At 47.2% G+C, this 8,997-nt stretch overlaps 1 long non-coding RNA gene across 1 annotated transcript; it reads right to left on the bottom strand.

Annotated features, from left to right (window-relative positions):
- Positions 1-4,203: 4,203 nt before the first annotated feature.
- On the bottom strand, positions 4,204-8,730 carry LOC107156411. The gene is made up of 2 exons (XR_001505357.2): positions 7,706-8,730; positions 4,204-4,398 (listed from the first exon to the last, which is right to left on the bottom strand). It is a non-coding gene; the product is annotated as an uncharacterized LOC107156411 (long non-coding RNA).
- Between the last annotated feature and the right edge of the window lie 267 nt (positions 8,731-8,997).

The raw sequence follows: 8,997 nt of genomic DNA on the forward strand, positions 1-8,997 counted from the left end.
GTGAGCCTGATTTTAAAAAATATTACTAGAAATTAAGTTACGTTTAAAAATCAAGTTTAAGGCTGGGATTGTGGCTCAGCGGTAGAGCACTCGCCTAGCACGGGCGGGACCTGGGTTCGATCCTCAGCACCATATAAAAATAAAGGCATTGTGTTGTGTCCATCTACACCTAAAAAATAAATATTAAAAAAAATCAAGTTTAAAAGCAGCAAAAACACCCCACAACTAAATGATTAAATTAAAGCTAATAAATGTTCAAATCTCATGACTTCTGAATTATTTCACTCATTTTTATAATAACATATACTCCTGAGCTTGTTTACATCTATAACAACCATGTGATGTGTTATTGCACATGGCTTTTTTTTTTTTTTTTTGGCATTGGGGATTGGACTCAGGGGTGCTTTACCATCCCCAGTACTTTTTTATTTATTTTTTTATTTGAGACATGGTCTCACTAAGTTGCTGAGGCTGGCTTTGAACTTGCCAGCCTCCCGCCTCAGCCTTCTGAAGAGCTGGAACTTCAGGGTGCGCCCCATAGGGGGCTTGGCTCAGCATTTGCTAGCCACAGTGGACAGTGGATTTGGGTGACTTCCTCTTGCTGAGGTTCAGTTTTGTCTGTAGAATGGGAAACAGCAGTGATTCCAGAGGATTAAGTAGACACTATAATGAGTGGGGGAGGTGGTGTGTGCTGTCCATCCATGGCACAGGGGGTAGGGGATTAGGGCTGGTCCCTAGAAACAGACCTCAAAGTGAAAGGTGACTTAGAAAACCACATGGGTGAAAGGAAAGGGGGGAGCTGCACTGGGGAGAAGTCATGGTGCAGACCTAACTGGGACTTGGCGAATCCTCCCAGGAGCGCTAGACACAGACCTACCAGGCAGACTTGTGCCCCATTCCACTCAAATGGCCCAATCTTCCCATGCTCTTGCTCAGCTACCACATAGGGTCTGCCCAGGAAGAATGTGGCCTCAAGCAGCCTCTGCAGCTGAGGCTGACCCTATAGGAGGTGACATCTGGCCTCTCTCCCCATAGCTGAGCAGCAAGTGAGTCCTTCCTGGTAAAGGAGTAGGCATGTCTACTCTACCACCAAGGGTGCATTGACTTTAGAGAATATAAAATAAAAATAAAAACAGCTAACGTCTGTTGATTTTATCATTTTGTGCCAGCAAACCTAAACAATGTTGATAATGACATATTCTTCCCTGCTGAATCCACTCCCTCCACACACACACCCCTCCCCATGACTGTGAATACCTGCTTAGAGATACTGTTGTTGTTACTGTTATTATTATTCTCCTCCGGTTTGTCAGGACTAGCAGTGGCAAATGCTAGAAACAACTCCATCTAGCTAAAGCCGATGGGGAAATGTTGGGTTCCTGCAGAAGCTGGGAATGAGCTTCGAGGCTCAGGAACCTGCCCCTCTCAGCTATAACTTCCTGTGCTGCCTTAGACCACAGACACACCTTCCCTCAGGGGGCTTCAATATAGCCACCGTAGAACCATTCAATTGGGTTGGCAAACCCCAAGTTCAGAGGCAGCCCCTTCTCAAGTGGAAGTCCCAGGGCAAACCCACATTGGCCTCTTCTGGTCCTGTGACCATCCCTGATCCAACCACAGGGATTCTCATGGGGCAATTCTAGCTCACATGCCCCACCCCTAACACTAGGGAAAGGGTCCCCCAGAAGAAAAGGGAGAAGCTGTCAAAAGAGGAATGGATACTGGAGAGACAAGAACAAGTAGCCAGGAATCTGCTTGATATCCCCAGTGCCAAGCACAGAGGACAGGCTTCAAACCAGGTCAGATCCAGTGCCCCCATTTGCAGGGTTTGGGGTACTAATATTCAAGAGCGGAGCTGAGAGTGGCCTAAGATCACCGGGTCCAGTGTCCAGAGATCTTGTATCCTGTGCCATCAACTTTCTGGACCCTTCAGGCTGTCACCGATACCTGATGAAACAGCTGCCTGTCACCCCAATGCTCAGGCTCACAGCTCTGTGCCTCAAAAGATAAAGAGCAGTCCCACCCCGATGCCTGCCCAACTGCACCAGCCCTGATAACAGGACCAGCTGGGCACCCTGGCCGGCCCTCACCCCCTCGGCACCCAACTGAGATCTCAGCACTTGCTTGGTGACTGTGCAGCCTGGATGGGGAGGAGGGACATCCTGTTCACAGTCTTACACCTTAGAATCCTCATTACTGTCTGTAGTTGTGGATTCCAGGAAGCAGAGCTCAGGCTATTCGTTGTTTTTAGACCCATTAAAAAAGAAAAAATGTTGGGGTCTCCCTATATTGCCCAGGCCCATCTCAAACTCTTGAGATCAATTGATCCTCCTGCCTCAGCCTCCTGAGTAGCTGGAACTAAAGCAGGTGCCATTGCACCTGGCTTAGGTCTGCTTTTAAACTGTAACTAAAGCCTCTTGGTTTATTTGTTTCCCAAACATACCAAAGAGTCACAATGCAGCTGCTGAGCCACACTGTGCAAGCACAGCAGGTGGACAATGGGTGTGTGTCTGCTCAGCCTCTTCCCTCTGCTGACCTTGAGCAGAGCAGGCTTTAAAGTTCTGATCATGTTGCAACTCTGCTATAAAACAGTCAATAGACCCCACTGCCTCAAAGTAAAATCCAAATTCCTTAACTTGACATTTGAGAACCCTCCTTCCTTCCTTATAACAATAAATCCATATTATGATCATTCACTGAGTGCCTGCCACATGCCAGGCATCAAGCAAAGCTCGCTGCATACATTAGATCAGATGGTCCTCATAGCAACCCTGTGAGGAAGGTCTTATTAACCTTCCCATTGTACAGACAAGCAAACTGAGGCTCAGAGGGGGCAAGTGAATTGCCCCAGGCCACTCTGCTAGTGACGGACACAGGAGCACAAGTCTCTGTCTATGCAGAGGCTTTGCTCTACCCTGGGAGCTGCTGAGTCCCCTCATTCTGCTGCCACCACCATCCCTGACTACTTGACCTCTGTGCCAAGCTTGCCCTTTCCACTCAGCCATGGGCCAAAGGAAGTGGTACTTTCTCCAGGATCTTAGTGGGAAGCACCAGGAGAGCAGAATTTGTCTGCTGCTAGAAGATGACATGGAGATTCTTTCTTTCTTTCTTTTAATTTTTTTTTTTTTTAGTTGTAGCTGGACACAATACCTTTATTTTATTTATTTGTATGTGGTGCTGAGGATCGAACTCAGGGCGTCTCACGTACCATGTGAGCACTCTACCGCTGAGCCACAACCCCAGCCCCCCTGTGGAGGTTATTTCTGGTCAGCTACAGCATGGTGAGATCAACTGAGAGCGTGGACTTTGGTGAGAGGCGGGCCTGGGTTCCATTTGCGGATGTCGACTTTCTAGCTGTGTGTCCTGAGGCACTTCTCTGAGCCTCCACTTTCTAGTCTGTAAAATGTGGTGATAAAACCACCTCAGAGGATTGATGAGGGGTTGGATGAGGAAAGGGCAGGGCATGTTGCATGCTTACCACAGTCCCTGCCAAGTAAAACAGAGTGACCAGAAAATGGGGGGAGTTCATGTTACTGCCAACATGACTGTTTTGAGTAAGCGCTCTGCCTCCAGAGGTGACTGCTTGGTGGATCACAACCCTTGTGTTGAAGACTCTTTTCTTTTACATTAAAATGTCAGCTCACTTCTTAGAACACCCAAAACATAGGGATGTAAGAAAAAGGAGATAAGTTAAACTATTCAAAAATTAAAAATTTTGGTGCTCCAAAGGCAGAGTGGCCATGCCTGTGATCCCAGGAACTCAGGAGGCTGAGGCAGGAGGATTGTGAGTTCAAGACCAACCTCAACAACTTAGTGAAGCCCTGTCTCAAAATAAGAAATAAGGACTGTTTTGGGGGCTCAATGGTAGAGCGCTTGCCTAGCATGAGCAAATCCCTGAGTTCAATCTCCCTGCTATAAAACACCCACAAGACTGACCCATTTATATTGATATTCTGGAGAAGGCAAAACGGTAGGGTCAGAAAGTAGGTCTGAGGGGCCAGAGCCCCAAGGGGGTAAGGGATGGAGGGAGTGTGAAGGTGGGTGGGTACATTTGAGGGATTGTTCTTTATCTTGATTGGGGTGATGGTGACACAACTGTAGATGTTTTCCAAGGTACACTGAACAAAGTGACTTCCGCTCCGTGTAAATCATACCTCAATCAATATGACCCCTCCCTGAAGTCTTGATTTGCAAAATTGTAAATTATGATGAAAATCGTGTAAATACAATTTGCTGCAGAACCAGGAAGGGCAATTAGATGCACTGAAAAGGAAATCAGCATGAAGACACTGTACAGTCCATACTCGGAAAAGCTGAAGGTTCCAAGCGACAAGACTGCACTGGTTCCTCTTCCTTTAACCCTCCATCAAGTCGTGAGAATAGGTGGCATGTTTAGCACTTCGGAAAATAATGACAAGAACAAAATAAAAACCACCTGTAAATAAGGTTTTGTTTTTACACAAATGGTAACTTATCACATACACTGTGCCTTTTTGTTGTTGTGTTTTTAACTGAATGTACCCTGGAGCTCTTTCTCCATCATTACATGGAAAGTTCCCTCTTACCAGGGATGGTAGCAATGCTCCCCAGGTCCCCACCTCCAGCTACTGACCTTGTAGGCAGGCCTCTCTCAGAACCCCTGTAATTCTGCATGGTCTGTTCCCTTTGCCCTTGACCAAGACAACAGCAAAATTATCACGGGGAGGACCCCATGCAGCAGGGCGAGACCAATGCACAGCATCTGCCTCAGTTATCTCCTTCAGAGATCCTGGATGCAGCCAGCTAAAAATGAGTCCCATTAGTCATCAAAATCTATCTTAGAAAAGGAGGTGGTGGCTTTTCTGTAAGTTTGGCACAGCACAAGCTGTTGAGGTAAAGCTGACCTGAACACCTTCCAGGACAGAGAAAATGTCACTGGCGTGTCAGGACACACACACACACACGAGGGGTATAATTCCACAGGACACACGTGTTGTCCACTGGGAACAGAGTCTACAGTGTCAGGGCAGGGTGTGCATGGGCCAGGTCATCAGAATATCAGGACTCCCAAGGTGACCCCTACTGAGGGACCTAAGGCTCTCACTAGAGTCCAAATTATTCAGTTTCGTGCAGGTTGCAAATGGACCGCTAGAGGCATCTTGTTCTAAACCCCTTTGCCAGCCAACAACCAGTGGGGACTGGATTCAGAATTCAAAGATTGAATCAGCTTGCCAAGGCAGCAGGGGGTGTTTTCCTCCAGGAAGAAGGGAGAGCTTCCAGAAACATCACAAATGTCCTTTCCTCCTGTGCTGAGCCTCCCAGGTTTTTTGTATTATTAAAAAAAAAAAAAAAAATCTGTTTGGATCTGGAACATCCCCCAAGCCCACGTGTTAAAGGATTGGTCTGGTTGCTTCTGGAAGAAGTGGGAACTTAAGAGGTGGGACCTAGGGGAAGGTCCTCAGGTGATTGGGGGCGTGCCCTCCAAGGGATAGTGAGAGCCCAGCCCCTTCCTCCTCTGTCCCTTCACTTCCTGGCCATGAAGTAAGTGGTTTTGTTGCATCAAGAGCCTCCACCATGATGCACTGCCTCACTTCAGGCCCAAAGCCACGGGGCCAATGGACCATGGGCTGGAAACCCCAAAACTGGGAGCCAAAACAAACTTTTGTTCTTGTAAATTTATTTATCTCAGGTATTTGTTATAGTGACATAAAGTTGATGAATGGACCCACTCAGTAATTAAATCTTTAAATTTCTTCAGTAACCCCAGACCTTTTGTCCAGATGGGCTTTGTATCAGATAGGGGAAAAAGGGCATTTTTACAGAAATATTTTTATAAAACTTAACCAGAAAGATTCATTAGATTCAAGAAGGGGTTCAGGAAAAAAAAAGCCTGATTTTTCACAAATTTCCAAAATGGGTATACACAGCCTGGCATGGTAGTACATACCTGTAATCCCAGCAACTCAGGAGGCTCAGGTAGGAGGATTGCAAGTTTGAGGCTAGCCTCATCAAGTTTAAACAACCTGTTTCAAAATTCGGGACTGGGGTTGTGGCTCAGCAGTAGAGCACTCGCCTAGCATGGGCAAGGCCCTTGGTTCGATCCTCAGCACTACATAAAAATAAATAAATAAAATAAAGGTATTGTGTACAACTGCAACTAAAAAAATAAATATTTTTAAAAAAACATAATAAAATTTAAAAAATACTTTTTTGGTTGTAGATGGATATAATGCCTTTATTTTTATTTTTGTATTGTTATGTGGTGCTGAGGATTGAACCCAGTGCCTCACACATGCTAGGCAAGTGCTCTACCACTGAGCAACCCCAGCCCTAAAAAAGTTTTTTTTAAAGGGCTGGGGAGTTAGCTCAATGGCAGAGCATACCTGGGTTCAATCCCTAGTACCAAAAAAAAAAAAAAAGAAAGAAAGAAAGAAAGAAAGTTTTATATAACAGACCACCAAAGCTGGTGATGCTCCAGTGGTCAAGGGTTTGCCTAGCAGGTGACGCCTTGGGTCTGACCTCTGACACTGTAAAACAATAAATTAATCAAATTTAAAAAACAATACATGGGCTGGGGCTGGGGCTCAGTAGAGCCCCAGGTACAGCAGTCACCTAGCACGTGCAAGGCCCTGGGTTCAATCCTCAGCATCACATAAAGATAAATAAAAATAAAGGTATTGTGCCCAACTACAACTAAAATAAATAAACAAATATTAAAAAAATATATATATGTGTGTGTGTGTTACAGATATTATATAGATTATATATGTGTATACATATTTATAAATAAATAACATGTAATACATATATATATTACATAGAAAATTTATTTGTATGTGTGTATATAAACATATACACACACATACATATATATTTTCTACATAATATATATGTATGTATATATATATATATATATATATATATATATATATATATATATATAATTTCCCAGCCAGGTGCGGTGGCGTATGCTTGTAATCTCAGTGGCTCAGGAGGAGGAGGCAAGAGGATCCCAAGTTTAAAGCCACCCTCAGAAACTTAGCAAGGCTCTAAGCAACTCTAAGCAACTGTCTCTAAATAAAATATAAAAAGGGCTGGGGGTCAGGGCTGGAGTTGTGGCTCAGTGGTAGAGCACTCACCTAGCACATGCGAGGCCTTGGGTTCGATCCTCACCACCACATAAAAAATAAAATGAAATAAAGGTATTGTGTCTGACTACAACTAAAAAAAAAGGCAAAATGTTACGAAAAAAAAGGGGGGCTAGGGGTATGGCTCAGTGGGTGAGTGCCCCAGGGCTCAATCCCTGGTCCTGGTACAAAAAATAAAAACCTACCCTGTTGGTCCTGAGCTGCTGAGCAGCCTAGATGAAAAAAGTCTCACTGGGTCTGCTCTGCATTTGACCTAGTACTTCCTGCGGGTGCCCACTGGGAGAAACTGAGTGAAGTGGAATCAGGTTCAGACCACAGTTGCAAAATGCAAGGGACCAGGAACAAGCAAGAGAGGCTGGAGGGGTCCAGGCCCTGTGACGTGGCCTCCCCAACATGCTGCTGTGGGTGGGGATCCTGAGTTAAAGGAACGGACCACAGAAAGATGGAGCTGGAACTGGGGTGTGGCATGTAAACTCCCATGTGCCAGGCCCTGGGTTCCATCCCCAGCACTGATAGGGAAGGAAGGAGGGCAGGCAGGGCGGGAAGAGCAGGCTGATCTTGGATGAGCAAGAGCAAACCTTTCATCAAGACTTCTGTAAGTGACCCAGGTGATCCAGCAGCTCCAAGGTGTTTTCGCCCTATGTGGCTCCACAGAGGGGTGACTCCAATCTGCCACCATCATGGAGTCAGGATCTGACTCACTGGGCAAAGCAACTGTGCCTGACTTCGGCTTGGAGTCAGTGTCAGGCACCTGGGCCATCAGGGTGCCAAGGAGGAGGGCGCCAGGGCGCCAGGGCTGCGGCCGCTGGGACGCTCACACTCCACCCCAGGGAAGCTGCTGCTTGACTTTCAGCCTTTCATTCCCCAAACAAAGCTTCTGCCTTGTGAAGCAGTAGAACCAGGCGGGGTCATCGCCAGTGTGTCAGGCTGAGTAGAGATGCCATGGCTGCCAGCACAGCGCCAGAAGTCCCCAAGAGCAGCCCCAGTTCAGTGACTTGCTAGGAGTACTCGCAGTCCTGGTTACAGCCACACGCACGCTGGGATTCACGACAGCCAAAGAGCAGAGCCAAGTGAGCAAAGGGAAAGGTACACCAGGTGAAGTCACAGGAAGCCAGCGAAGCTCCCAGTCCTCAGGCCCATGGGGTCACATGCTCATTCCTGCAGCAGCCTGTGAAGTGGTCTCTGCGAGGGACGCTGGATCAAGTCAGAGTCCACCAAGATTTTGCCAGGGGTGGGTTGTTGGCACCCTCTGCAGAGAACAGCCCAAATCCCAGGGAAGGGAAAAACACTGTGTGTGTGTGTGTGTGTGTGTGTGTTTCTCCCCGCTGTGGTGCCAAGGATCAAACCTAGGGCCTCACACATGTAGGCAAGTGCTCTACCACCCAGCTCCACCTCCACCCGCCACTTGTGCAAACCTCTGGGCATAACCACTCTTGTCATTTCTGAAATCCAGGTTCCAGGGTGCCAGCCCAGCCCCCAGTGTGTACCCTTTCTGCCCCTCAGGGTGTGGTGCAGGTTGGCCCATCTGTTTAGAGTGACCGTTGAGCAAGGTCCCTGGAATCCACCTCTTGGCCCAGGCTGGGCACAGAGAGCAACGGCCACATCCCACTGCTGCTAATCTGTTATCACCTGAGCCCAGTCTGAGCTAGTGGCATCAGGGAGGAACAAGGGTGCTCCAGACACAGGGCTACACACGTTCCCCTCCCAGGGCTCTGCCCACAGATGGCAGTGGCACCTGTAGGCATCCAGATGGGACTCAGACACACAATGTTTCTGGAAGCAAAGTCCAGAGGGGAGGAGGAACATAGTCACAACCCCTGCTCAGTTGAACTGGACACCAGCCTTTGGCTCCCAGGGCTGCTGATGACGT

This window comes from Marmota marmota, unplaced genomic scaffold (genome assembly GCF_001458135.2).
Source record: "Marmota marmota marmota unplaced genomic scaffold, marMar, whole genome shotgun sequence".
NCBI lineage: Eukaryota > Metazoa > Chordata > Mammalia > Rodentia > Sciuridae > Marmota > Marmota marmota.